Raw genomic sequence first — 5,618 nt, forward strand, 5'->3', positions numbered from 1 at the left:
GAACTGCGGCGCAACGAGAAAGGAAGTGGGGAGAGCGCGGCACAGTCCAGCTGGCACTAAGGGACGTTACAGCGCACCCTGGTGCCTGGAGGGAGGGTCAAAGCCAATACAGTTACACTGGCTGCGAAGGAAAAATGGAACCAGGCACCCTAAACATTGGAAGGACTGATGCTGCAGCTGAAACTCCCAATAGTTTGGACACCTGATGCGGGCAGCCGACTCATTGGAAAAGACCCTGATCCGGGGACAGATTGAGGGCAGGAGGAGAAAGGGGCGACGGAGGATGAGATGGTTGATTCAATGGACATGAACTTGGGCAAACTCCAGGAGATGGTGAAGGACGTGGGGCCTGGTGTGCTGCAGTCCATGGGGTCGTGAAGAGTCCTACGCGACTGGGCGATTGAACAACAACCCTAAACCGGGCAATTGAGTGATCTATGGCAATGTCTGCACCCTCTGGGCACATTTGCAAAAATATGAATTAAAAATGGTCACCTCTTGATTATATGCACCATTTCATCAGCTGAGAAACTATCGGTTTTCTGTTGTTTCCTCCTCAATAATGAGTGCTTTAAAGACTGGGGCTGTACTGATCTCGATGCCTAAGATATTTACTAGCACACAGCAGATGTATAGTAAAAACGTATTGCACTAAATTAATCCTGTAACCTTTACTTGACTTTCATTTAGGTAATATCATTGTCTCTTTGGAGAAGGAAATGGCAACCCCCTCTGATATTCTTGCCTGGAAAATCCCATGGACAAAGGAGCCTGGCGGGCTACAGTCCATGGCTTTGCAAAAGAGTCGGACACCACTGAGGATCTAAAGAACATTGTCTCCCCAGAAGCCGCTGCTTTGTCCTATTTCTGGAGAGTCTGCCCCTGAACTTCCTGGTGTCAGCCTCTTCCAGACAATTCAGATCTTGGAGCAAATGCCACCTCCTCAGAAGGCTTTTGTGACAGTTCTCATTTCACCTCCATCGTGTTATTTCTTAATAGCACTCATCTCTATCTGATAGTACCCTTTTTGGTTTTTTGTTTTGTTTTCTTTCTTTGTTCTGTTTTCTTTGCCCCCACTAGAATGTAAATTCCATGAGAGCGGGGGTTTAGTTCTGTATTCTCATCTATCCTCACCTTCAGTAGTATTTGGCATCTTGCTGGCACTCAAGGAAGATTCAGTCCATGAAAGAATGGCTCTGTCCATTACAGCATCTCAGTGAGTAAGGAATGTTTATTGGTTTTTACAGATGAGGAATGTCCCCCACCAGGAATCCAACCCATGCCCTCTGCAGTGGAATCTTAACCACTGGGCCACCAGGGAAGTCAGGCATTTTAAAAGGTGTGGTGTTTTGTTTTTGTTTTTGTTTTTTTGTATTTTAAATGACTATTGATTTATTTTTTGGCTGTGCTGAGTCTTCGTTGCTATACGGGCTTTTCCCTAGTTGCGGTGAGCAGGGGCTGCTGTCTAACTGTAGTGCATGGGCTTCTTATTTCAGTTGCTTCTCTTGTTGCAGAACCTGGGCTCTGGAGCTCAGCTTCAGTAGTTATGGCACCAGCCTTAGTTGCTCTGTGGCGTGTGGGAGCTTGCTGGATCAGGAATTGAACCTGCTGCATTGGCAGGCAGATTCTTTACAATTGAGCTACCAGGGAAGCCTTTAAAAAGTTTTGAGATAGAGAATGCTCATTACAAAAAGGTTGTACTAATTTGCACTCTTATTTCTGCACACCCTTGCTCATGTCATCAATCTTTCTTATTCATGCAAGGTATTTCATTGCTCTAACTTGAATTTTCCTCATTATGATGAGGTTGACTGTTTTTTGGGTGTTTATTGGCCATTTATAGTTTTACTGTGAGTTGCCTTTACATATCCTTTGCCCATTTTCCTACTGGGATATTATTTCTTATTGATATATGGAAACTATCTTTATATTCTGAATATCGATCCTTTGTTAGGACTGTAAGCATTTTTTCCCTGTGTGAGACTTGTCTTTAAATTTTAACTTTACTCACAATGATGCCTTGAAAATACCCCAACCTCCCATGACTTTTCTTGCTATTTGTCTATTTACTGCAGAGTCTCATGTGGGGAGGTCATTACACTGCGCTTCCTGGAAATCTGCCAGTGGCGGAGGAGGCCCAAGGTTGTCTTTTCTCCCTGCCTTTTCTAGGAAGTGGATTCTGTTTCATTTTTCCAGCTGCTGTTGCTATCCGAGTTTGTGGTTGAAGAAGCAGCTGAAGGCAGGACCATGCCTACTTTGTAGGTCTTTGCAAGGACTTTGTCTTCAATTCTGAATGAAATCAAGAGCACAAAACGATTTAAGCAGAGGACTAGCACAACTAGACTTACGTTTTAGAAATTTCACCCTGGCTGCCGCAGGGAAAGGAGGGCCATTAAGAGACCAGCCAGGAGTCTACTATCACAGTCTGGACAAGAGATGATGATGGTAACCTGGACTGATGTCAGAGAGGTGGAGGTGGTGAGAAGTGGTCAGATTAGGAATATATACGGTGATGGAGTCAATAGGACTTGCCAGTGGATCGGATAGCAGTGTGGAAGGAAGGGAAAAGGCAAACATATGCCAAGGTACCGGGCCTAAGTAATTGCATGCTTTTGCTCAGAAAGGACCAGAATATTTAGCCTGGGGTACATTTGAAGCCAGCTCAGAGGAGCCTGGCGGGCTAGAGTTCGTGGGGTCACAGAGAGAGAGACAGGACTGCGCGCACATGCCGCGGGAGGAGAGGGGCCACTTCTGTTTCGCGTCTCCTGTTTTGCGGGGCCGCGCCTCAGCGCCGCGGTCTTCAAGCACAATGGATGCCACTCTCTGTTGCCACAGGTCTTCAGAACTGCCTCTCCCAGACGTTCCAACTTCCGATTCCCCTCCACTCCCCCCCACCCCCGCAACTGTCCTCTCACCCCGGGAAAACAGGAAGTCCTGCGCCCCCACCGCACCCCAGGCCCCTGCCTGCTTTGTCCTTCTCCAGAGTCTCCATACACACAGGGTCCCCGGGGGGTGCGATGCTGGAGTGAGGGGGGTGCTGAAGGGCTGGAGAGCCTCTCTCCTTTCACTCCGTCCTCCCGTGGCCCTTCTGCCAAGGCTTTTAGCAGCTCTACTTGCTTTCTGCATTAGCCATGAGAGGAGAAGGGAACAAAAAACAGGACAAGAGGCTCTTGTTCTTTCTCCCTTTCTAGCGGAGGCTGGTGAGCTCTCTTCACTTCTGTTTTCAGTGGCAGACATTTCTTATCCTGAGAGTTACATCACCACCACCCCATCACCATCACCATCACCATCATCATCATCAATCTTTAATCAAAATGATTGAAACTGTGGAACTTCGCTGCTGCTCTAGTGGTGAAGACTTTGTGCTTTCACTGCGGGGGTGGGGTGGGGGGCGGCAGCACAGGTTCCATCCGTGGTCTGGGAACCAAGATCCCACATGCCACGTGGCGGGGCCAAGAAACAATTGAAATTGTCGTTTAGTACATATTTACTGTACACCAGAGCACATGTCAGTCATTTCGCTTAGGTGATCCCATCCACTCCCCTGGGTAACGTTGTGTGTTAGGTATTATGCCCACTTTGCACACGGGAACCGAGACTAAGTCTCACTCAGCCCTCCTGTGGAAACCTCACCCTATTCTTGCCTTATAAGGCTCACTTCTTCGTAAGTCTTACTTTATTGGAAGACCTTTATTTTATCTTACTTTATTGATATTTGCAAGAAATGTTCAGTTTCTGCCTGCAGTTCCTCAGCTTTCAAACCCAAAGTCTTATCAATTGTGTGAAGATGTACCTTCCCCCATGCTCTTGGCTAAATGCTTCCTGCCCCAGGAAGCTTTTTTTTTTTTCGTTAACCTTCAGTGAGTCTGCAACCTTCAGTCTTTCTCAGACATTTTCCCACTGCCTCTTGCACTTAAGACTCGGTGCTCAGACAACTGGATGAGTTTTGTTCTGTTCGGTTTCGAGGTGGGGTGGGGGGGATAATAACTATCCAAATTGCGGTCAAGAGGAACATGGCAGCAGCTGTTTGAGCTTTTACTATTTCTTACCAAAAATCTCTCTGTGTGTCTCTTACACACACACACACACGCACATACAAACGCGTGCGCACACACACACACAGCTTTCTCTTGACTTGAACATGTCGGGGAGAATTGCTCTTGTTTGAGTGGCAGAAAAGAAAAACACAGGTTTCGGAATGTGGCTGATCTGCATTTAAACAGGCCGTCCCTCACTCTGCCCGGGCTGGAAACCGTGGGGAGTGCTCTTCTGGCTCAGCCAAGCCCTGAGACCCTGGGACCCAGGGACCTCAGCACAGGGCTGCATCTCCTAGGAAAAGGGTGTCTTTTTCTCTCTGGTCCAGAGGTCTTGCCTTTTTTGCAGACAATCCCCTTAGAAAGGGAGCCTTGTCCTAATTCACACAGAGGTGCCTTCTGGTAGCAGCAACCCATGGTTCACATCTCATTTTTACCCTATGCTCAAAGTGTGACTTTAGACAAGTGACTTCACCAGTCTCTTCTTGTTCAGCTAATCTTTCTAGAACACTGGCTCGGTACCAGGTGCTGTGATGAGTGTGGCAGGACCAGGATGAATAAGCCATGCTTCCTGCTTCAGAGAAGCCTGCTGTCTAGTTGGAAGGATGTGTGTGTGCTCCGTTGTGTCTGACTCTGTAAGCCTGTAGACTGTAGCCCCCACCAAGTTCCTCTGTCCGTGGAAATACTAAAGTGGGTTGCCATTTCCTCCTCCAGGCAATCTTCCCAACCCAGGGATCAAACCCAGGTCTCTTGCATCTCCTGCACTGCAGGCAGATTCTTTACCGTCTGAGCCACCAGGGAAGCCAAGAGCAGAGTCTGTTAAATAAGAAGTTTTTGACTGTCTAGTGTCTTGCACATATTAGAGTCTTAATGAGTAGGTGTTGAATGAGTGAGTGAATGGATAGATGCGTTAAGCCAAAGTTGAAGTCCTTCTGGGTGTTCCTGAGATGGGAGGTTTGAAAAAGGTCTCTGGAGAGGAAGAAAAAATGGGAAATACATCAGCCCCTCCCTTTACTGTGCCTATAGCTGCTTCGACCACAGAGCAGAGCCCTATGGAGCGTGTCCCTTAAACCAGGGGTCCCCAGCAGGCCTCCCAGCCACCCTGTTCCACCTTCTCAGGAGCAGGACAGGGGAGGATGGCTGGGGTGTGAGTTGGGGTGGGTGGGTTACAGGAAGAGATCCCAAAAGAGGATTTCTCATGTTACTTGCTGGAAATGAAGAGTCTGGGTTCCCACCTCCCCCCAAGAGGCAAAAAACATTTTAAAAAATGGGAACATAAAAATAATCTTAGCTGCAAGGAAAAGCACTCTTCTTCCCATGAAGGCAATGAAATTAGAGGCAATTGTGAGACACAGAAGTTCAATCAAACCTAGGGAGGCTTTCAGGTCGGGGAACCAGGACTAGCTTTGGAGATGAAACAGCTGGTCCTCCCCTCCAGCTTCCAGTAATCGCCCCTCTGCTGTGACGATTGAACAAACAGTCCTTCCTGGCCCCACACGGGGCTGCCTTGTAATGGGGGCACCTGGAACAGGAGGAGGAGAGAGGTGGCCTGGCCACCCACAAGGCACAAGCCTCTCCATAGCC

This window comes from Ovis canadensis, chromosome 18 (assembly GCF_042477335.2).
Source record: "Ovis canadensis isolate MfBH-ARS-UI-01 breed Bighorn chromosome 18, ARS-UI_OviCan_v2, whole genome shotgun sequence".
Classification (NCBI taxonomy): domain Eukaryota; kingdom Metazoa; phylum Chordata; class Mammalia; order Artiodactyla; family Bovidae; genus Ovis; species Ovis canadensis.